Source organism: Nycticebus coucang, chromosome 3 (assembly GCF_027406575.1).
Source record: "Nycticebus coucang isolate mNycCou1 chromosome 3, mNycCou1.pri, whole genome shotgun sequence".
Lineage (NCBI taxonomy): Eukaryota > Metazoa > Chordata > Mammalia > Primates > Lorisidae > Nycticebus > Nycticebus coucang.
Genome location: NC_069782.1, coordinates 37,281,370 through 37,307,516, shown reverse-complemented (window position 1 = coordinate 37,307,516; position 26,147 = coordinate 37,281,370).

Genomic DNA, 26,147 nt, shown 5'->3' with positions numbered 1-26,147 from the left:
TGTTTTTCCTATGCTTTCTTTGAGGATTTTTTAACACATGATGATAATAGTTATGGATTAAAACAAATGTGCCATGGTAGACAGCTCTAGCGAAACACATGGGTGCACGTAAGAGGAAGAGTGATCAACAGAGGAAACGTAGGGAAATGTTGCTGCCAAAAAGTAAATGTCCATTACATATTTTCCATAAGAACATATTGCTGTTTGTTAAACCCTAATCATGATATAGATATAGATATAGGTATATAGATATAGAGATATATGTTGATTTTCTTAAAATAATTATCATTAGATAAAAGGTGTGGGGAATGCAGAGACCACAGAGACCAGTGATAAGATAGAATTCATTAGATAGAAAACAACAGGGAAGGAAGGAAAGGCTCCAGAGCCTCTGGCAGGGGGAGGAGCCCCAAGTGGGAAAAACCTGCCTGGGTCTTTCATCTAGGGGCTTTATACTATTTTGGAGATTATACTTGGCCAGGAATTCACAGACTTCAGTGTTGTTCAGCAACTGAATGAGGGTATTAACAAATGAATGCAGTTCCTCCTGTTCCAGGAGAAAATGTCAGGGTGTCCACTCCAGCCTAGTTTACATGAAATCCTAGAAAAACTGTTTTTCTCCTATCTTACTTGTATTCAGAAAGTTCAGTTTGGAGAGAAAAAGTATTTACTTAGGCCAGGAAAAAAAGGTGAGTGGGGGGCTTCTTATCCAGCCCTGAATGGGAGAAACCCTGTATATATATCTCCATTGATTTAGTATTCATTGGGAATTCCTGTCATGACAGGAAGCCTGTACTATAGAGCCCAACCTTCCCATACACAGCATGATCCACAGATCCATTTCCTTCCAAGGTTCTATTGTCACTCCATAGTGGCACAGCTCTGCTGGGCTTGGATCCTTCTGTATGGAATGAATAAGCATTCCCTTCTCAGCATTGGAATGGGAATGCTCTCATTTCACTTCCCTGAGGTTAGAAGTTTTCATTTCTCTATAAGTCTTTTCCTCCCTACTCTCTGTCTTTTGTAATTAAGTTACGACTCTCTTATAACTTTCCTTCAAAGAACATGTAGAGTTTTAATGTTGGTCTCTATTTCCTATTATTTGATACAGCAGGTTAAAAAGGCTGACATATAGTTTTTTTTTTTTTTCCATAGTAAATCCCCTTGTTACATTAGCACAACATATGTCATTCAACATCAGCAAAAAGCCATTTTTAAAAATGTGGCATGATTTGTAAATAGTTTAGTTCACAGAACTGAGAGAAGTAGTCTTGAAACTTAGAAATTTCCAAATTAAAAAAAGAATAAGCCAAGCCTATTAACCTGAAATTTCAGTCTTACTGACAGAGGCAGTATTACTTTGACCTCACTTACAACAGACAGTATTAATTGTAGGCATTGCACATTATAGAACATGAGCAAAGTCAAAAGAAAGCTCACAAATTATCTTACTTCCCTTCTTATTAATCTCTAAATTGGATACTTTTCATATGAATAACATTTGCTCTAGATGAAAGGAATTATTGTTCATTATTTATAATAAGTGTCTGACATCATGGATCAAATAATTAAATCATGAAATTGGCAATGCGGACCTGACATTTAGGAATAATGCAAAAAATAGCCCTTTGCTGGGTATTAGCATGGAAATTCTTAAAAAAAAAAAAAATAGCCCTTTCCTCAGTATTAGCATGGAAATTTAAAAAAAAAATGAACTATGAAAGAGAACTGAGTTACTATTAAAGCTGTGAAATGCGTGTGTCACAGGATAGAAATGATATTTAAGAGCATTCAGCAACTTGAAATAAGATGGAAAAATATAAGTGAATACAATTTAAATCATATATGTTTACAACATTTATAAACTGAAAATATCACCATTGTTAAATGTGATCTGAAGGCAGATAAAAGATCTAGAAATTTCCATCCTCTGGAAATCACCTATCTAGAATACAAATTATTTTTTTAAAAAAAGTAAAAGTGATTTTTAAACACTTTTTGCTACCTCCACACATGAGTTATGTTCATTTTGTGCCATCTGAAATGGATAGACCAAATATTAAATTTTGTGTTTAACAATTTACTTGGTTCCATGAACCTGATTAAGATCTGTATAGAGCAATTATGAACAATGTGCAGGAAATTTTGTAAAGTAAGACACTCCGTGAAAAATGTTATGCTGAGTTTCCCAAGTTTTACAAAACTTTAAGACATCAAGTGTTAGGGTCAGTAGAAATCACATGTTTCCTAAAAAAATAATGTGAGCATATTTAAAGACAATTAACAATGTATGTTTTTATTTCAAATTAATATGAGGGTACAAATGTTTGATTACATTATTTTCAATTCTAAGGTAAAGTTCAAGTTGTAGCTAAACCCTTCACCCAGGGGGTGTGCTGAACACCCTTACACTCTGCACATTAGATGAAATTCCCACCAATCACCTGACCTCCACTCACTCCCTTCTGCCTCCTCTTTCTTCCCCTTGTTAGACTTATATTTGTGTTTTGTCGTTCTTGTGGGATTGGTTTATATATTGGTTTTATGGTAATGTTGCATACATTGGATATTGTTGTTTATATATGGGTTTTATATTAGTATTGAGTACATTGGATTTTTTTTTTTTCCATTCTTGAGATACTTTACTAAGAAGAATGTGTTTCAGGTGATGCCTGTGGCTAAAAGGAGTAGGGTGCTGGCCCCATATACCAGAGGTGGCAGGTTCAAACCTGTCCCCAGCCAAAAAATAAATAAATAAATAAATAAATAAATAAAAATAAATAAATAAATAAAGAAGAATGTGTTTCAACTCCATTCAGGTTAATACAAAAAATATAAAGTCTCCATTTCTTCTTTCTTCCTTTCTTTCTTCCTTTCTTTCTTTCTTTCTTTCTTTCTTTCTTTCTTTCTTTCTTTCTTTCTTTCTTTCTTTCTTTCTTTCTTTCTTTCTTCTTTCTTTCTTTATTGTGTTAAGACATTTATATTCTACATTTAGTAAATTTCACATGTACCCTTGTAAGATGTACTGTAGGTGTGATCCCACCAATTACCCTTCCTCCACTCATCCTTTCCCCATATTCTTCCCCCTCCCCTCCCTTTCCCCATATTTTTGGGCTATAATTGGGTTATAGCTTTCATATTAAAACTATAAATTAGTTTCATAGTAGGGCTGAGTACATTGGATACTTTTTCTTCCATTCTTGAGATACTTTGCTAGGAAGAATATGTTCCAATTATATCCATGTAAACATAAAAGAGGTAAAGTCTCCATCTTTCTTTAAGGCTGCATAATATTCCATGGTGTACAATATGCCACAATTTATTAATTCATTCATGGTTCAATGGGCATTTGGGCTTCTTCTATGACTTAGTAATTATGAATTGGGCTGCAATAAACATTCTGGTACAAATATCTTTGTTAAAGTGTGATTTTTGGTCTTCTGGATATATACCTAGTAGAGGAATTGTAGTATTGAATGGCAGGTCTATTTTTAGATCTCTAAGTGTTCTCCAAACATCTTTCCAAAAGGAACATATTAGTTTGCATTCCCACATCCACACCAACATCTCTAGTTTTGGGATTTTGTGATGTAACCTAATCTTACTGGAGTTAGATGATACCTTAAAGTAGTTTTGATTTGCATTTCTCTGATGATTAAGGATGATGAGCATTTTTTCATATGTCTGTAGTCTAAGCACCTGTCTTCTTCAGAGAAGTTTCTCTTCAAGTCTCTTGCCCACTCTGAGATGAGATCACTTGTTCTTTTCTTGCTAATATGTTTGAGTTCTCTGTGGATTCTGGTTATTAAACCTTTTTCAGAGACCTAACCTACAAATATCTTCCTTGGCCAATTGAAGCAGCATCAAAAATATACTACTTGGACTTGATAAAACTAAAAAGCTTATGCACATCCAAGAACACGGTAAGTAAAGCAAGCAGACAGCCCTCCATCTTTTCTTATGGTTGAATAGTACTCCATGGTATACATATATTACAGTTTGTTAATTTATTCATGGATTGATGGGCATTGGGGTTCCTTCCACGACTTGGCAATTATGAACTGAGCTGCAATAAAGATTCTGGTGCAAATGTCCTTGTGGTAAAATGATTTTTTTCTTCTGCATACATGTCTACTAATGGTATTGGGGATCAAATGGAAGGTCAACTTTTAGTTCTTCAATAATTCTTTATATTTCTTTCCATAAAGGTTGTATAAGTCTGCAATGCCGTCAACAATGCAAAAATGCTCCCTTCTCTCCACATCCACACCAGAATCTGCAGATGCGGGACTTTGTGATGTGACCTAATCTCATTGGAGCTAGGTGATATCTCAAAATGATTTTGATTTGCACTTCTCTGATGACTAGAGATGATGAGCATTGAACATCATAGTAGTTGTCCTGATCTCTTTCCTCCATAGTCTTTCTGAGCCCCACCCTACACTGCAAAGACTTTTATAACTAAAGGAAACATTTTACCAATGCATTGTTTTCATTCAAATTGCTCATTCCACATAGAATGTATATTTTATTGTACTTGGTATAGGTGAACTTTAAAAATTTGTGTAAATTTGTTCATGGGAAGAATTAATTTTAAGTAAAACATAGACTATAGGCTTTTAATATCTCTAAATGCCTATATGGTCACATTATGTTTGTTTTATTTTGATTGATATAAACATAGGACATGGTAGGTAGATGTCTAAGATGGTACCAAAAGTTCCCAACCTCCTGAAAATTGCCTTCTCTGAGTAACTTGTTAACTAAGCAACAGAAACTAGAAACATTGAAGGATCACTTCCATGATTAGGTAATAAATGAGTGTGGTTTCTGTTTGGCTAGTAGGTTCTTTCTCTTGCTAGCTTGATGAAGGAAAATGCCTGTGAAAAGGCCCATGAGATAAATGACTGAGGACAAACTCCAGTCAACATCCAGTAATTAACCCAGGGCCTCAGATCAACAGGCCACAGAAACTGAACCTTATCAACAACTTCTGAGAGTTTGAAAAATATTCTCCTGATGTTGAGCCTTCAATTAAGATCCGGCCCTCATTGATACTTCGATTGCAGCCTTGTGAATGGTCCTGAATTCGAGGATTCTGCTAAGTCATGCCAAACTCCTGACCAGCTGTGAAAAATAAATATGCATAGTTTTCAGTTGCTGAATTTGTGTTACTTTTTCAGTAAGTGATAGATATAATTAATACACAGAATAATACAGGCATAAAAATAAACAAAGGGAGAAAATTTTAAATGTCAAGAACTGTCAATATTAAGAGTTTATCTGCCCCCTCAAGCTACCTTTCTATCTTCTGAGATATTTTCTATATTAGTTTGGGTATGTAGATCTACCAAAACTAATAACTAAATACCACCATACTCTCATTTGCTTACATCATAATTATTTTATACTTAGCCTCAAACATCCATTCAATCATTTATCCCAGTTGATTCACACTTATAAAAATGTGTCATATTCACCCACTCTCTCTTTACCCGCTACTTTAACCTGAAATGCTACTCTCCATGTTCAATCTTTACAGACCCCCACCCCCGATACATTTCATTTAGATAATCCAGAATGAATTTTGAAATGCATGTCCAATTATGTTTCTCCTTTTTATGCCTTTGTAGAATAAAGTCCCAACTCTTTAATGAAGTGCACCTGCATAAACAAACTCTGGCAGCTGCTGACTCCTCCCAGGTTTTAGATGATGAATTGCTGTCTATACTTTAGGTAGACTGGAGTTTTGTTTTCACTTCCTCAAATGGGCCCTACTTTGTTTCTCTACATCTGTTTCTAGAGTAGCTTTTCTTTCCAAATTACTCCTCCATCATCGATTTTAATTAGCCTATTCTTTTAGAATAATGATGTTCCAGCTTCTAATAACTTCTCCAAGAGGTGCTTTTCTCAATTCCTAATTTAGGTAAATTTTCCTTTTATGTACGTTAGTGGAACCCACACTTCTGCAAAGCTCAGTTTTGGTTCTCACAACTAGACAGCAGTTGGGGGAGTGAGGATGCTCTTGGTGCCAAACAGGTAAGGAACAAGGAGGCTGCTGTATATTCTACCTCTTAATGGAAACCCCACAAGAACAAGCTATACACTTCAGGTGTCCACAGTGCTTAGACTGAGATTCTATTCTACATGTTAATATTTATTTCACTAATGGATAATTATTATTATGAAGAACTGCAAAACTGAAGAACATGAACAAATTGTTAGGATATTATTTTCCTTTACAGTTACTTTAATAAAGTAGATTAATGTATTCACTTATTTATTACATATTTATATTTTACTTTGAAGTTTACTTTTACCCCATTGCTTGGTGGCATTGGGGATTCTGTAGTAAATTAGGACCCTGTATTCAAGGATCTTGCATATCGGGGGAAAAAAGTCAATCAACTAATAAACAAATAATTACATTGTGATAAATGGTACCAAAGAACTAAAGAGTGATATAAATGGCATAGTGGACAAAAGTTGGAAGTACTTTAATAAGAATGTGAATAAAGCCAGCCATGCAAAGAATGGGAGAAAGAATTCTAGGTGTAGAAATAGTGGATGCAAACTCCACTAGTCAGGAACGACCTTGGTATAATCAGAAAACTGAAAGGATTCTAGAAGGGTTGGATCATAGGTTCTTGATATAAATTCAAATAGCCATGGCAATTTTTGTTCAAAATATTCATGAATGGGCAAATAGTGCCTACTGCCATATCATGTGAGTAAAGTTTTATTATAACACAAACACCACTATCCATTCATATATCATCTCTAGCTATTTTTATGCTACAACAGCAGAGTTGCAATGGCAGAAATATAGTCTGTAAGCCTAAAATAATAATTGGATGGCCTTTTACAAGATGAGTTTGCTGGCCTGTTAGAGATATTTATTTTATTCACAATGTATAGATTTCTTTTTCTTTCTTTCTTTTCTTTTCTTTCTTTTTTTTTTTTTTTTTGACAGAGCCTCGCTGTGTTGCTCAGGCTAGAGTGCCATGGCATCAGGCTAACTCACAGCAACCTCAAATTCCTGGGTTCAAGCTGTCTTCCTTGGATAGCGGCTAGGACTACGGGCTCACACCACAAGGCTGGCTAACTTTTATTTATAGTACAGATGGGGTCTTGTTCTTGCTCAGGCTGGTTTCCATCTCCTGAGCTCAAGCAGTCCTCCTGCCTTGGCCTCCCAGAGTGCTTGGATACAGGCATGAGCCAATGCACCCAGCCAAGTGATGTATATATTAAGCACAAAAAAGGTGTCTGGAACTTTATACACACCTAATACATATGCATTGTAAGAATAAATGTGAAGGTGAGGTATGGTGGTTCATGCCTGTAATCCTAGCACTCTGGAAGACCAAGGCGGGTGGATTGCCTGAGCTCAGGAGTCCCAGACCAGCGTGATCAAGAGTGAGACCCTGTCTCTAAAAAAAATAATTATAATAACTGGGGATTGTGGCAGGCACCTAATACTAGTCCAAGCTACTTGTGATGCTGAAGCAAGAGGATCACTTTAGCCTAAGATTTTGAGGTTGCTGTGAGCTATGACACCACAGCACTCTACCCAGGGTCACAAAGTGAGACTCTGTCTCAAAAAAAAAGAATAAATGTGAAGTAAGCACTTAAGTTTATGAATTTGGTGATCAGAGGATTGATTTTGGATTGAGATATACATTTTTAGAACATCAGCATGGTCCTCATTTGATGTCATAGAATTAAATAAAATTGCCTTCAAACATCATGGCAATGAAAAGAGAGAGAAAAAGAAAGAAGAAAAGAGATGGGTGAAAAGATACAGTGAAAGAGGGAAAGGGTAGGGGAACCAAATGGAATCTCAGAAGCCGGTTAACATGTAGAGAACTGGTAACAAAAAACAATAACAAAAGAGAAGCCTGTAGGGTAAGATAAAGAAAAAACATTGTGCTTGAACAGGAAATCGAGGAAATAAACAAGAATGATCTGCAGTAATATGGAAAGAAAATAGTGTTTCTAGGTAAAGTGGTAATGATGAGAATCAGATTGGTGTTCAGAAAAGAGAAGTAATTAGTAACAGTACAGATAATATTGTCTATGACACAGGAGAGGAATTTAATAGTAGTTGAGGGGATGATGTGAGGATAAAGAAAAGTTTCATTTTAGATGACTAGCCTTTCAGCTGGGAGTTATTTTTATCTGAGAGGTTTTAGTGACTGACATTTCAGAGAGAGAAAAACAATAATGTGGCTGAGTGAGGAAATAACCAGAGAATTTCTTAAGAAGAGGGAATGTGAATCTAAGAACAATGGAAGGTTTGTTGTTTGATTTAGCACGGACATTTGTTGACTTATAAAAGAGATTATTATGGAGAAGATAGAAGTAGGAAAAAAGAATATTTAAAGATTAGGAAATAGAAATATCATATTTTCAGTTGCATGTAACAGGAAATTTAATTCAATATGTGTAATAGTTAATGAACTTGACTAGAACAAGGGATGTCCAGATATATGGCTAAAAATTAGTGTCTATTAGGTGTTTCCTGCTGAGATTAGCACATTTGAATTCAATGGACATTATAAAGTAGATTGCTCTTCCCAATGTGGGTGAGCATCATCTAATCCAGTGTTTTTCAAACTTTTTTTATCTCATGGCACGCTTGAACCTATAGTTAAACTTACATAGCACACTTAAATTATGTTTCTCAAATAAAAAGTTAAAAAAAAGAATGTACTTACTGTGCTTTGAATCTCTTTTGAAAATAATTTAATTAATTAAATTAAAAAATTTCACAGTATACAAAAGATCCTCTCACAGCACAGCAGTATGCCAGGACACACTGGTTCAAAATCACTGATCTAATCTCTTGAGTCAGAAAAAGAAGAAATTCACACTTTTTCTTCCTATCCATCTATTTGAGCTGGGGCATAGGCCTTCTACTACCCTTGAACTAGGAGGGTATTAAGAGACCTTCTATTTCCCTTATGTATAATAAGCAAATTACCTTATTATATACACTTATACAACACATTCACACACACATGCTATTGGTTATTTTGCTCTAAAGAACCCTGATTAATGCAATGTGTATAAGTAAAAGGGTGGGATTTATTATCTTATGTAAACTGAAAGTCCAGGAGAACTACTTTCAAGAGTCTTTGAATTGTTTACTCAAATGATGCAATTAGACCTGGTTTCTCTCTTGCCTCTGTCTATGCATTAATTCTCTGTGCAAGCCCTTGGCCTTACAGTAATGGTAGCACCGCAAATATTTTATCTTTGTTATCACCAAATCTAAAAGGGGTTGCAACATTCTTTTGCCCAATCTTAGAAATGTCTCCTTTTATTTCTTTATTAGACCATTTTTATTTAAGGGCAGAATACAAGCTGTTTTCAGCTAATTATATTTTCCTCCTAGAATTGGATCATGAGGACCAACCTCATCCAATCACAATTTCTAAGTGTTGATATGATGGAAAATCCAGTTAAATTCTGGAGTACATTAATCTAAAGAATGGTGAATGAGTGCTAATGAGTATAAACAATATAAAGTGAATTAGTGTTTAAAAATGAAGTGACTATTAAGTTATATAATAAAACATTAATAAATTGCACTTTGTATGCACATTCTGAAATTATGCAAATTTCTAAGTTTAAAAATAAAGTCCAGAATTTTAATAATTTCAAATTTCAAAAACCAAGTGAACTGTAAACTATGTGTACTAATTTTCACACTGAGTAGTCACTTTGAGAGTAGAACTATCAGATTTTCCTTTTTGTTGTTTTGTACATCAGTACTTCTAAAAGGGATTTATTTATCCTGAAGCTATTATTGTTATATTATTACATAACTTAAAATGTTACTTTATAGTCGTGTCTTCTAAGCACTTACTAAGTTTTGGGGTTTGTCCTAAAAATGTGCATAGTATGCAATAAACCTCAAAGAGAAAGTTAGATGTGATAAAAACAACTGAAGATGGGAAAATGGCATCATTATACACAATTAATTAGTGAATTTCCGGGAGAGCACATTGTAGAATATGAGAAATATTGATGCACACATAAAAGTCGGCATTAAGGAAGAGTAACTATGAATGCTCCAAGAATGAGCACAGGCACATTCTCATGCTTTACATTCAATCAGAAAACTTAGCCTTGAATTGAATTATATAGGCTTTTGGTTTTTTAATGTCTTCAGAAATGCATTAAATAGATGAAATATGAGCATTGAGAGGGTCACTACACCAGGTAAAAGTTTCCCCCTTTTGAAAAATTAAATATTCTGAATGAAGAATGAATAGGATTGTGAAGTAAGTATGAAAACATGAAAGGATTGTAAGGTGGTTTTTTACATAGAAGTAACTTAATACTATACTAAATATAAGTCATAAGTTACAAGGCCACTTTTGTAAACATTTTGAAGTATTTATTTTCTATTATTATTTTAATTATTATTAAAGATTAGTTTAATCTCTGATTAAAATAACCCATTTCTGAGCTACATTTATTTTCTTTTGCCTAGCAAAAGAGCTTCAAACTCAAGGAGAAAATTACTGTTATCCAGCCAAAAACACCCTGTGAAAACTATGAAATTTAGTATAATTCTAAAGTATTCTGGACTACCCATCTCAAATAATTGTCAGCCCAGACGTAGGAGTTCTCTACTAACTTCCGGTGTTTTGGGAGCAGGAGCAAGAAACGCAAAGCATGTTTGGATGAATCCAGGGGAGAAGTGCTATCACATGGGTGCAGTGGAAGCAGCATGCGTCAGGATGTTAAGAATATGCCCAAGGAGAAAGTTATTATGTGGATTTTATCAGGTAACCATCATGAATTGATAGTTGTGTAATGACGTAGAGATCGTACATGCTAGGCAATGAAATATTTTTAGTGGTGGGATGTAGTGAGGAAGAACGGACACTGGTCTCCAGCAGAAAAGAATATTCAAACTGACTGGGCATGGTGGCTCACACTTAGAATCCCAAAGCACTAGAAGGCCGAGTTGGGAGGATCTCTTGAGCTCTGGAGTTGGAGACCAGACCGAGCACCATAGTGAGACCCCTGTCACTACTAAAAATAAAAAAAATAGCCTGGCATTGTGGCCGGCCCCCATAGTAGCATGACTAATGCAGGGGTATCACTTGAACCCAGGAGTTTGAGATTGCTGTGAGATAGGCCAACACCCCAGCCCTTGGGCAACAGAGTGAGATTCTGTCTCAAAAAAAAAAAAAAAAAAATTCAAACTTTTAAAAACACAGCATTAAATACTTCGGAATCAATGTGTTTTACTACCAGCATGTAGATATATAACTTAAGTACAATTCGTTCATACCAAAACTGAACTTTGTTTTTTATTTTAGCATTTAGTATCTTTCTGATTGTTTGCACAAATGTGTGTGTATTTTTATACATATATATATTCACATATAAATGTATGCATATGTATGTATATACATGAATCTATAATTATTATAAACACATACATGTGCAAAGAATACAGATATCAGTATATAGCATGCAGTATCTATGTAAGGTAAACTATAGATGGCAATTGGGGATATAGAGTTATACATCACATAACATCAGGTGATTTCCTCCATGGGTGAACATCCTAGAGTCCACTTCCACAAACTGTGATGGCATAGCCTACACACACCTCAATTATATGGAATGGCCTATTGCTTTCAGGCTACAACCTGTACAGTATGTTACTGAATACTCTAGGCCATTGTAACACAGTGGTAAGTGTTTGTGTAGTTAAACATATCTAGATATAGAAAAGGTAATGCATTGTGCTAAGCCTTTACCACAGGTGGATGTCAGTAGGTGGTAGTAATTTTTTACTTCCAGTCTAATCTACGGTACCACTTTTGAAAGTAGAAGTATGAAAACAAAAACTTGATTGTGGGCATATGGCTGACTGTAATTAGATGACCCCAAAATGTATCTTGAGAGGGTTTAAGAAGAAAATGAGGTCATTATAAGAAACAAATGATCCTTTGGAATTTATCTCAATATCACAGCTCCCTAATTCTTCCCCAAATCTCTTGGTTACAACACAGTAAATTCTAGATTATGTTTTGATCTGCTTTGTGCTGCTTGTATATATAAGTGTTTGTCCATGCATACACCTTGAGCAAGAGGTAGTTTTTAAAAGATTATCCTGTTGCAGTAGTTTATTTCTGATTCCAAATAAATCATCTGTAAGTTCTGCTGGAGGGGACACAAAGATAAACAGCTTTTACACTTGTCACTTCATTTAACACTAAGGAAATACTGAATGCTGAAGGGACTCTCAAAGTATGTTGATGGATGAGGCAAATATGGAGTGTCCAAATTCTAAAGTCAATATTTACTTTGAACAACATATATCTTAATACTTCTTCAAGCAAAAAAACAATATAACATATATCTATTACCTCATCTGTCAGTATATAAATGTCATAGGTTTGAATCCCATAAAAATTTTTTGGAAATTTTCCTGGCAGTTTCCATCTGAATGTTTCTCTATTATGGATACACTAGATAATACTTCAGTTTGTTTTATTTAAAAAAAAAGATTACCACAAGAATTCTGAGTTTTTGCTGCTGAGAGTTTATTTCCATAATCTACTAGTGATTAATATATCATTAAAATTATTGATTATAAGATTATAAAATGTATCAAAATATAAAATTATTAAATGATGTTCACTCTCTTTCTTTAGATATGAACTTTATATGGATCTACTCCCTTACTAAATCATGAAAGTAAAGTTTCTACAATATGCCTAAAGATAAATAACACAGATCTATGTTATATTGGTGTGCTAGTTTTTTTCTTTTTTCTTTTTGAGATAGAGTCTCACTATGTCGCTCTCGGTAGAGTGCTATGATGTCACAGCTCACAGCAACCTCAAACTCTTGGGTTTAAGGATTCTCTTGCCTCAGCCTCCTGAGTCCTGGGACTACAGGCCCCTACCACAATGCCCAGCTATTTTTTTTGTTGCAGTTGTCATTGTTGTTTAGCATGCCCACACCGGGTTTGAACCTGCCTGCCCCGGTATATGTGGCCAGAGCTGTAACCACTGTGCTACAGGCGCCAAGCCTAAAGGTTCTAGATATTAAAAACGTACTTTCTATATATGAGGGGAGTGACCATTAATGCGTATCCACACATGCAAAAAATTCTTAGGATAAATACATTTAAAAACATCAGGAGATCCTGTAGTAAATGTGTAATTATTTCCTAGGTACATTGTGCAAATTACCAGAAATATTCTCGCTCAAAATAACAAAAATTTGTTTTCTCACAGTTCTAGAAGGTAGAAGTCTGAAAAGAAGATGCTTCTTTCTGAAGGTGCGGAGGGAGAATCTATACTACACCTTTCTTCACTTCCACTTGTTGCTGAAAATTCTTGGGATCCTTGAACTGTAGATGGACCACTCCAATCTGTATCTTTGTCACCATACAAAGATATGTTGCTTACTGTGGGTCACCTCTGTGTGTATGTTCTTTCACAAAGACATTACTCATATGGACATGGGGCACTCAATCTACATGACCTCGTCATAACTCAGTTACACTGCAATGATCACTTCCCAGGTGGATATGAACGGGGGGGCACTATTCAACCAAGAAAAATATAAAACTAAGGTAGATGGTTCCCAAGTACTTATTGTGGAACTAGGCTCATTTATCTGTCCATACTAACCATATAGAATTAGCCTAGGTACTTCTGTTTTTAGAGATATGATAAAGTAGATGACTGGAGAAATCTGTTCAAAATTTGAAAAAATTAAATCCTGAGTAAAATATTTATGAATTCTCCATAAGGGAGAAAACCTCCAAAGAGGTTTTCATAGAGGGGAAAAAAAAACCTCTAAAGAACAAAATTGCAAGAAAACATGACTCTGGAGAGGCCATTAAGGACTAAAGCCAACGGCTGTCCCTAGGACCTCTGCTGTTCCTTGCCTGCAGTTTCCCATGTTAAAAGTCCATATAAGTGTGGGATGGAAGGGAAAGGCTAGGGCCTGTGCAAGGTTGGAAGATGGGTGGATGCCTTCATATCACGCCATGACCCAAAGGAAATGTATGAAGATTGACTTTCTCAGCCTTGGTGCTGGATAGATGAGGGTGGGACATCTTCCCTTAAGTATTTCTAATTACAAATCAGAATTGAATTTAAAGTAGCTCCAGATTGGCAGTGTCTCAGGTGCCTGGCAGAAGGAAATGTAACTCATCCCTGGAAGAAACCACCTTCAGCCCAAGGCTCAAAGACTGATCATAGGTAAATTCCCATAGAAATTGAGCTTAAAGTGAAAGTCATAAAATAAACAATAAAACAAGTCAGTGGGAGCAGTAGAAATAATAGCAAACAAAAACAGAGGCACAAGACTGCAGATTTCATCAATAAATAAAAAATAGAATATGAAATAAAAAGTTAATGTTTTTAAAATTAAAAGAAAGGATTAAACAATAACAGAGGAACAAGGACTATTTTTTAAGCCTCCATAGACTTTTTTAAAAGAAACATATAGGGGCGGAGAGACAAGATGGCGGACTGAAGCCAGCTTTCAACAAAGGCTCCCGTCCAGAAGGAGAGTTAAGGGACAGGAATTTAGTAAGTATCCTGGTGGACTTGAGCCTCACCAAGAGAGAAGGCTGAAGAACGCACATCAACACCGCTGAGGCAAGTTGTGATCACAAGGACGCAAACAAAAGGTACAAAATCCACCACCAAGCGGATGGGAGTCCCCCTCCCCCATGAGACCGGCTCTGTAGCCCCACAATTGAACAAGTGGGCAGAAATTAAAGCCCCTCCCACTACACTCCACGGGAGAGACCTTCTAAAAACTGGACCTACCTCCCCTACTGGGGTGCCGTGGCGTTCTCCTGCCGGACATAGGGCTGAATAAAACTTTGGGAATCCTTTGCCGGCAACCCTGAATCCCCGGCGCTCCCCTCCCGCCCACTGAGGTCTGGAGGCCTGTCCCCCAGGACTTCGGATCCTTGGGTGATTTCTCAAGGGGAGTGGACAGTCCCCGAGTTGCGTCTGGTCAGCATTGACTCTGAGGCGCGCTGAGTGAGGAGAGGGCACCGGGCTGAGGGGGAGTCACGCCTCGCGGCACTTCCCTGCGGTGCAGTGCACCAACCCTCCCCGGGCATACGGGGCCCAAGACTGAATCAGACTCTGGCCTCCCCGCTGAGAGCTGAGAACCCCTACTCTCACTCGGGGTCTGAGGGCCTATCCCCCAGGAGTTCAGCTCCTTGGGTGATTTCTCGAGGGGAGTGCACAGTGCCTGAGCTGCGTCAGGTCAGCGCTGACTCTGGGATACGTGAGCGAGGAGAGGGCACTCCGCTGAGGGGAAATCAAGCCTTGGCGGCACTTCCCTGCAGTGCAGTGCAGGAGCCCTCCCCGGGCACAAGACTGAATAAGACTCTGGCCTCCCCGCTGAGAGCTGAGAGCCCCTACTCTCACTCGGGGTCTGAGGGCCTATCCCTCCAGAGTTCGGCTCCTTGGATGATTTCTCGAGGGGAGTGCACAGTGCCGGAGCTGCGTCAGGTCAGCGCTGACTCTGGGATACGTGAGCGAGGAGAGGGCACTCCGCTGAGGGGAAATCAAGCCTTGGCGGCACTTCCCTGCGGTGCAGTGCAGGAGCCCTCCCCGGACCGTAGTATTGCGTGAAACTGAATGAAACTCTAGCTTCCCCCCGCCCCACTCCCAATCCGGGTCTGGGCGCCCATCCCCCAAGAGTTCTGATTCTTGGGGGATCTCTTAAGGGGTGTGGACCCAGCACAAACTGCGGCCGCTCAGTGCTGACTCTGGGGCGCGGGACAGAGGAGAAAAGGGTCGCCTGAGTGCCCACACCAGAGCAGCAGTTCCCTGGAGGTAGATCAACAGCCGTTTTTTCTTTAACGGCAGAACGCTCGCTTCTGGATATTCTGAGGCCACACCCCCTGTCTCCCTGGGCAACCAGAGGAGGCCACCTGTGTCACGACTCACAAACCCAGAAGCCTCCAGGGCGGGGCCGACCCAGAGAGGTGTTCAGACGCAATTCTCCAGCAGCAAAGACGTTTGAACTCAAAACAGCCCGTCTCCTGTAGGCGATGACAGGAACAGAGACAGAACCTCACAAAGTTGTCTGTTCTGTTCTGTTCTGTTAGCAGCATCCATCAGGGACGGGGCTAAGCCTGAGTGAACACCTCCTTCCCATCACCTGCATCAAACACTCAAAGATGTCAGGCCCCATCTCCTCCTGCTAGATAGCGGCAGTCTGCGGGGGCCTGGCAGACTTCCTCGCGATTCAGGCAGGTGCAAACCCCTGGAGTGTCTGTTCACTGCAGGCAACTGGGTTAGCCATCTGCAGAGATACCAGTGACTGGGTCCGACGGAGGGGCAAAGTGGGGAAGGAGACGTCAACCTTCCCAGACTGCTCTGTTTGCGGGGTGGCTCCTCCTGACTCCACGCTGCACTGGAGTGAGCTGTCTCAGAGGAGTCACCAGGCCCCTGTGATCCAGTTCCCAGAGACCTCTTGAACCCTTCCACCTGAGACAAGTGCCGATTGAGACAGTTGATTCGGACCTTTTGAACTGGGCTAATAGACTGAGGACTTTTCAGGTGGTGCCCTGGGTGTGCGATTGTAGGAAGGTTTGATTCTCCTTTTCCAACTGGGGCCAGAGGTGGGCAGGCGGGGTGACTTAATTGCTGATTTTTCCACACAGCTGAGACTTCAAGCCAGAGTAGAAGTTGCAATAGGATAGAATAGAAACCAGCTGAAAACAAGACAGAACCACTTTGCTCCACCACACCAGACAGGGCCCCAGTTTCTCAGGCCACAACACTGTACGGGCCCTCGATAAAACCCCAGGGGAAAAACCAAAGGGAGTAAACCATGGGGCGGAATCAGCGGAAAAACTCTGGTAACATGAATAACCAGAATAGATCAACCCCCCCAAGAAAAGATACGGCAGATGTGATTGAAGATCCCATTCATAAACAACTGGCTGAGATGTCAGAAGTCGAATTCAGAATTTGGTTTGCAGACAAGATTAATAAAATGGAATTAGGAATTCGTGGAGAAATTCAAAAACTGTCTCAAGAATTTAACGAATTTAAAGACAAAACCACCAAAGACTTAGACACACTGAAACAAGAACTTACAGCCCTCAAAGATATGAAAAATACAGTAGAATCCCTCAGTAACAGAATGGAGCAAGCAGAAGAAAGGATTTCTGACATTGAAGATAAAGTCTTCGAACGCTCCCAATCTCTCAAAGAGGAAGAGAAATGGAGAGCAAAAACGGATCACTCACTCAGAGAGCTCTCAGATAATTCGAAAAAACATAACATAAAGGTTATAGGAATTTCGGAGGCTGATGACGTGGCAGCCAAGGGCACAGAGGCCCTTCTACATGAAATTATGAAAGAAAATTTTCCAGACATGCCTAGAGAATCTGAAATTCAGATAGCAGACAGCTTCAGAACCCCAGCACGATTCAACCCCAATAAGCCATCTCCCAGACATATCATAATTAGCTTCACTAAAGTTAACATGAAAGAGAAGATTCTCAAAGCAGCCCGGCGAAAGAAAACTATAACATACAAAGGTAAGAATATTAGAATAACTGCAGATCTCTCTGCTGAAACTTTTCAAGCAAGAAGAGGCTGGTCATCAACTTTTAATCTCCTAAAGCAAAAAAACTTTCAACCCAGGATCTTGTATCCAGCTAAACTGAGTTTCATCTATGATGGAGAAATTAAATACTTCAATGACATTCATATGTTGAAAAAATTTGCCATAAGTAAACCAGCTCTTCAGGATGTTCTCAGACCTATCCTCCACAATGACCAACCCAATCCTATACCACAAAAGTAAACTCACTCAGAAACTTCGGATCAAACTCCAACTTCCACACTGGCGAAAGGATTAAAAATGTCCACTGGACCTTTGAAAAACTCGATACCCAAAATTCCACCAGACTTATCCTTACTCTCCATCAATGTGAATGGCTTAAACTGTCCTCTAAAGAGGCATAGGTTAGCTGACTGGATACAAAAACTTAAGCCAGATATTTGTTGCATACAAGAGTCACATCTCAACTTAAAAGACAAATACAGACTCAGGGTGAAAGGATGGTCATCCATATTTCAGGCAAATGGTAATCAGAAAAAAGCAGGTGTTGCAATTTTATTTGCAGATACAGTAGGCTTTAAACCATCAAAAGTAAGGAAGGACAAGAATGGTCACTTCATATTTGTTAAGGGTAATACTCAATATGACGAGATCTCAATTATTAATATCTATGCACCCAACCAGAATGCACCTCAATTTATAAGAGAAACTCTAACAGACATGAGTAACTTGATTTCCTCCAGCTCCATAATTGTTGGAGATTTCAACACTCCCTTGGCAGTGTTGGATCGATCCTCCAGAAAGAAGCTGAGCAAAGAAATCTTAGATTTAAACCTAACCATCCAATATTTAGATTTAGCAGACATCTACAGAACATTTCATCCCAACAAAACTGAATACACATACTTCTCATCAGCCCACGGAACTTACTCCAAAATTGACCACATTTTAGGTCACAAGTCTAACCTCAGTAAATTTAAAGGAATAGAAATTATTCCGTGCATCTTCTCGGACCATCATGGAATAAAACTTGAATTGAGTAACAACAGGAATCTGCATACCCATACAAAAACATGGAAGTTAAATAACCTTATGCTGAATGATAGCTGGGTCAGAGATGAGATTAAGAAAGAAATCACCAATTTTTTGGAACAAAATGACAATGAAGACACAAGCTATCAGAACCTCTGGGACACTGCAAAGGCAGTTCTAAGAGGGAAATTTATAGCACTGCAAGCCTTCCTCAAGAGAACGGAAAGAGAGGAAGTTAACAACTTAATGGGACATCTCACGCAACTGGAAAAGGAAGAACATTCCAACCCCAAACCCAATAGAAGAAAAGAAATAACCAAAATTAGAGCAGAATTAAATGAAATTGAAAACAAAAGAATAATACAACAGATCAATAAATCAAAAAGCTGGTTTTTTGAAAAGGTCAATAAAATAGATAAACCTCTGGCCAACCTAATCAGGAAAAAAAGAGTAAAATCTCTAATATCATCAATCAGAAACAACAAAGACAAAATAACCACAGACTCATCAGAAATCCAAAAAATCCTTAATGAATATTACAAGAAACTTTATTCTCAGAAATATGAAAATCTGAAGGAAATAGACCGATACTTGGAAGCACGCCACCTTCCAAGACTTAACCAGAATCAAGTGGAAATGTTGAACAGACCCATATCAAGTTCAGAAATAGCATCAACTATACAAAACCTCCCTAAAAAGAAAAGCCCGGGACCAGATGGTTTCACGTCAGAATTCTACCAAACCTTTAAAGAGGAATTAGTACCTATATTACTCAACCTGTTCCAAAATGTAGAAAAAGAAGGAAGACTACCCAACACGTTCTATGAAGCAAATATCACCCTGATCCCCAAACCAGGAAAAGACCCAACAAGAAAAGAAAATTATAGACCAATATCACTAATGAATATAGATGCAAAAATATTCAACAAGATCCTAACAAACAGAATCCAGCAACACATCAAACAAATTATACATCATGACCAAGTTGGTTTTATCCCAGGGTCTCAAGGCTGGTTCAATATACGTAAATCTATAAATGTAATTCAGCACATAAACAAATTAAAAAACAAAGACCATATGATTCTCTCAATTGATGCAGAAAAAGCTTTTGATAATATCCAGCATCCCTTCATGATCAGAACACTCAAGAAAATTGGTCTAGAAGGGACTTTTCTTAAACTGATAGAGGCTATCTACAGCAAACCCACAGCCAATATCATATTGAATGGAGTTAAATTGGAATCATTTCCACTCAGATCAGGAACCAGACAAGGCTGCCCATTGTCTCCATTGCTTTTCAACATTGTAATGGAAGTTTTAGCCACTGCAATTAGGGAAGAAAAGGCGATCAAGGGTATCCATATAGGGTCAGAAGAGATCAAACTCTCGCTCTTCGCAGATGATATGATTGTGTATCTGGAAAACACTAGGGACTCTACTACAAAACTCCTAGAAGTGATCAAGGAATACAGCAGCGTCTCAGGTTACAAAATCAACATTCATAAATCGGTAGCCTTTATATACACCAACAACAGTCAAATTGAAAAAGCAGTTAAGGACTCTATCCCATTCACAGTAGTGCCAAAGAAGATGAAATATTTGGGAATTTACCTAACAAAAGACGTGAAAGATCTCTATAAAGAGAACTATGAAACTCTAAGAAAAGAAATAGCTGAAAATGTTAACAAATGGAAAAACATACCATGCTCATGGCTAGGAAGAATCAACATTATCAAAATGTCCATACTACCCAAAGCAATATATACTTTCAACGCACTCCCTATTAAAGCTCCACTGTCATATTTTAAAGATCTTGAAAAAACATTACTTCGTTTTATATGGAATCAGAAAAAACCTCGAATAGCCAAGACATTACTCAGAAATAAAAACAAAACAGGAGGAATCACACTACCAGACCTCAGACTTTACTACAAATCGATAGTGATCAAAACAGCATGGTATTGGCACAAAAACAGAGAAGTAGATATCTGGAATAGAATAGAGAACCAAGAGATGAATCCAGCTACTTACCGCTATTTGATTTTTGACAAGCCAATTAAAAACATTCAGTGGGGAAAAGATTCCCTATTTAACAAATGGTGCTGGGTGAACTGGCTGGCAACCTGCAGAAGACTGAAATTAGACCCACACCTTTCACCATTAACTAAGATAGACTCTCATTGGATTAAAGATTTAAACTTAAGACATGAAACTATAAAAATACTAGAGGAGAATGCAGGGAAAACCCTTGAAGAAATTGGTCTGGGTGAGTATTTCATGAGGAGAACCCCCCGGGCAATTGAAGCAGCTTCAAAAATATACTACTGGGACTTGATCAAACTAAAAAGCTTCTGCACAGCTAAGAACACAGTAAGCAGAGCAAGCAGACAGCCCTCAGAATGGGAGAAGATATTTGCAGGGTATAACTCTGACAAAGGTTTAATAACCAGAATCCACAGAGAACTCAAACGCATCAGCAAGAAAAAATCAAGGGATCCCATCGCAGGCTGGGCAAGGGATTTGAAGAGAAACTTCTCTGAAGAAGACAGGCGCACGGCCTTCAGACATATGAAAAAATGCTCATCATCTTTAATCATCAGAGAAATGCAAATCAAAACTACTTTGAGATATCATCTAACTCCAATGAGACTAGCCTATATCACAAAATCTCAAGACCAGAGATGTTGGCGTGGATGCGGAGAAAAGGGAACACTTCTGCACTGCTGGTGGGAATGCAAATTAATACATTCCTTTTGAGGGATATATGGAGAACACTCAGAGATCTAAAAATAGATCTGCCATTCAATCCTGTAATTCCTCTGCTGGGCATATACCCAGAAGACCAAAAATCACAACATAACAAAGATATTTGTACCAGAATGTTTATTGCAGCCCAATTCATAATTGCTAAGTCATGGAAAAAGCCGAAGTGCCCATCGATCCACGAATGGATTAATAAATTGTGGTATATGTATACCATGGAATACTATGCAGCCTTAAAGAAAGATGGAGACTTTACCTCTTTCATGTTTACATGGATGGAGCTGGAACATATTCTTCTTAGTAAAGTATCCCAAGAATGGAAGAAAAAATATCCAATGTACACAGCCCTACTATGAAACTAATTTGGGACTCTCACATGAAAGCTATAACCCAGCTACAACTTAACAATAGGGGGAAGTGGGAAAGGGGGGGGTGGGTAGAGGGAGGGGAATCGGTGGGATCACACCTGTGGTGCATATTACAGGGGTATTTGCGAAACTTGGTAAATGTAGAATATAAATGGTTTGGCACAGTAACTGAGATAACGCCGGAAAGGCTATGTTAACCACTGGGATAAAAATGTGTCAAATGGTTTATGAAGTGAGTGTATGATGCCCCATAATCATATCATTGTATACACTTATGATTTAATAAAAAAATTAAAAAAAAAAAAAAAAAATGTATGCAGAGAAAACCAAAAAAAAAAAAAATAAAATAAAAAAAAAAAAAATAAAAGAAACATATAGATCTTCTGCAAATGAAGAAGTAACAGTGAAAATTAAAAATTCTTTTATGAACTAATTAATAGATTGGACATAGCTGAAGTGAGAATTTGTGAACAAGAAAATGTATCCGGAGATTTTTTTTTTTCCATAATGCTAGAAAATTAACACATGAGAAAAAATAGAATGAGAAGTTCAGAAAGAACTTCGGAAAGAAAAAAAATGTATGGAAGACAGACAATATATAAAATTCAAATAGCTATTGGATGAGATTTCCAGTACTGAATAAAAATACAAAACATCAGATTTAGGTGAACAAAAAGTCTCACATGCTGAATAAAAAATAATTTGAACTAAGATATAAGGTAATGAAACTTCAGTTAAATGAAGATAAAGATAATAACTTAAAAGGAGTCAGAGAAAAAAAGACAGGTTCAACACAAACAAAAATTCAATAAAAATTAACCAACTGACATTTTCAACTGCCACAACAGAAATCCGAATAATATAACCAAATAATTGGAAAAATGGGTAATGCAAATGATTTATCTAGTGAAAGTATAATTTAATAACAATAGTATATTAAAAACATTTGTAGGCAAACTAAGAATTAAGATAGTACAACCCATAGAGCCTTTCTTGGGAGATTTTCGGGATTATACAACAGAACTTAGTGAAATAAATCCCAAAGAAAAGTCTAAGATGCAAATGATGAGTAAAGAAAACCCAAAATACAGATTTCTAACAAATTTTGATTATATTTCTTTTGTGGCATTATACAACATGATACACTTAAAACACTGAACAATCTTATAAATCAGAGGTTTCCCATTGAAATCAATATTCTCAACGATCCTTTCCTAGTTTAGGCTGAAGATTAAATTATATTTTCAGTCACCAGAAAACTTCCTTAAGTAAACAATGGTGAGGAAGATATGAAAAGTAGGATGGTAGAGATTGATAAAAATTTTATTACTAGACCCATAGAAATAAAAGTCTATCTCAGTTACATTATGTTTACAATGTCATTTCAAAACATAAAGATAAACAGCAGTTGAAAGCAAAATGTGCAAAAATGTATGTATATCCACACACGTGCGTGTGTGTTGAGTATCAAGGGAAAAAGCTGAGTGGCCATATTAGTAGGGTACAAGAAGAGTTTTGGGAGAAAACGTTACTAGAGAAAGAGAGTTATGCATTATCTAAATAAAAGACAAAGAATTGGTAAATCACTGAACACAAAGAGAACTAGAATTAGAATAGCTAGATTAAGCCAAGAGCATAACTGATTTATGTAAATTTAGACATTCTGAAGTTTCCTTGAGGATAGAGAATTTAGTAGCTTAGTTTTCAGAAATAGCAAGTCTTTCTTCGCGGACTTAAAATTGTGTATAAAGTTGTAGAAGCTATAGAAGTTGTCTTAGGACATTGCTTGGGCTGGAGTAGTGAGTCCCAGACTTGTAGCACACACAGCAGGACAAGATAAAACAGGAATGTTGTTTATGATAGGGGACAGTTTTGGGAGTACCATTATAATCAAAGATTATTAAGAAATACATTATTTAAGTACAAGGGGGAAAAATAATTTAACCAAAATCTCTGTGGATTAGAAAATTGCCTGAGGAATGAGGAAAATAACCCATGTCATAGTATAAGATGAAGGAGTATACAGCTTTCTATATACCTGAGCCTTGTCAGATTTAATCCCATAGAAATATTAAAAAATATAAAATGTTAAGGGAAGCTGTTTTTAGAATTTGTTTAAAAATCCCATTAGAAAGTTTTATCTTATTTAGTTATAGGTTAGTTTCCAAACATGTCTGTTTCTAGTGATCAGAGTTCTTGTGACAAATTGTTATTCTCATTATTATTATAATCACTAACTTTATTTTTAAGTGATGTGCTTTGTAAAATAGTTCAGTAATATATTTTTAGTCTTAACTCAAGCTCTGCTGAAAATAATAGGAAAGTTCTAATAAAGATTATGCTGTCTGTTCTCATTATCTTATATTATCAACATTCAGAAATTTCTAAATTAAATTACTCAGAGAAATAATGTTAGTTGTTTCAAGTTTACACAAGTAAAGTCCTATGTGAATTATAGCTTTAGAACCCATTGAGGGTAACACCCAATAATGAAGCTGAAATTTTCCAAGTATGAAACCATGCTTTGATTTTTTTGTTGTTGTTTGTACAATTTTATTTTTTTTTTCATTTTAAAGAAAATATTGGAACTGCTAAAAACAACATATGTTCTGGAGTCAGAACTACACAGATACAGAAATGTAAATGTTCTCTATTTTCATTACATCAATGTAATTGAAAGCTATACTAGTTCACTTTTTATTCCTGTTAGCCAAGCTCAGTCTTAGTTTGTTTAAATGGTACTAATCGGCATCGCATTATTTAACACATTGACCTCTTTTCTCTAAATAGAAAAAGAGGACTGTAGTTTTAGAGTTGGAGTATAGAACTCTCAAAACCTTCCTTAAGGAGAATATCAATGTGAAGGGTAAAGGTAATCCTGAGAAACTCCTTTAAATTTCTGTTGCACGTTTGTCTACAAAGATTTTTCCATTAGTTTCTTCAGGGAATTCACAGTTGTTACGCCCACGCACATCCGGAGCACTGCTCTTTCTCAAATTAAGTGCATGTGTATTTGTGTCTATATGTGCTCATTTAGATAGTTATAAATCAAAGGAAGAATTTCAAGAAGTCATCTGGTACATTCCCACATCTCTAGGCATAATTGCCTTGGAAAGAGTCCAGAAAAGGAATGATTTGACCTTTCATTAATAACATCAGAAAAAATAATTCCACACCTAAGCATAATAGTTCTCTCTAGCATTCCAAACCCTTAAAAGAAGTATATTTCTATCCATTTTAACTTAAACACTTTTGCCATTTTAGAAATCCATTAATTTTAGGGTCCTGTTCCCATGATTACTCTTTTCAACTACATAAAACTAGCAAAATAATTTTTGCCTGCACTCTTTCATTCCCAAATTCTTCTGCTTTTCACGGATTTTTTTTAAACTATTAAACACTCTTCTGGATCTCATACTTCTTTTGTTATAATTTAGAGACATTTACTAATGTGTTTAAAACATGTATGAAAAAATAAAAGGGAAGTCTGAGCCAAATACAGCTATGAATTGGAGAATTCTTTAAATTGGCAGGCAAGTCAAGGAGGAAGGAACGATCATACAAGCTATTTTCTTTAGATTTCTTACCAAACACTTAACAGAGTGTCTCATTATTACACCTCTATATGGCTCTGGAGTTTATGAGTGTAAGTGTGTGTGTGTGTGTGTGTGTGTGTGTGTGTGAGAGAGAGAGAGAGTGCGTGTGTGTATATGTGTGTGCACATACATGACTGTGGCTATGAAACTATGTTATTTTCGCAGACACTGCTAATGGGCTTGTATTTCTTCCAAGATACAGTTATTGTGGCAGACACATAAATAGGTACACACAGTATTGTCCCCCTCTTTCTTCAGTGCCAAAACTGTCCATGGTTCATCAGTTATCCAAAGAAAAACCAAGTCATAATATAATAGCATGGATAATTTATAAATTCAAATAACAAAAGTTACATAATTATATTTGTTGTGAGTTTCTAGATTTAAAGTTTCAAAAGAAGATGTCTTTCTCTCAAATAAAACTTGGGTATTTTCCCCAAACTGCTAACCCTGTTCTTAACAGATAACATCTTTTATGGTTTATATTCCTCAATTTTCTTCCTGTTGACACTCACCACCATATTAGAGCATACTAAATTATGAATAAATTTGTTTCCTCTGAGGAAAGCACTCTGTTGGGAACCATTTGAATTCAAAATGAATAAGTAAAGGCTATATATAAGGAACCTCTTCTAATCTGGACACAATGGCTCTTGCATTTTGGGAGGCTGATGCAAGAGTATCACTTGAGCCTGAGTTAGAGATCAGTTTGCGTAAAACAGAGAGATCCCATCTGCACCAAAGATTAAAAGATATATATTACCCAGGCTCAGTGGTATGTGCCTAGTCCCAT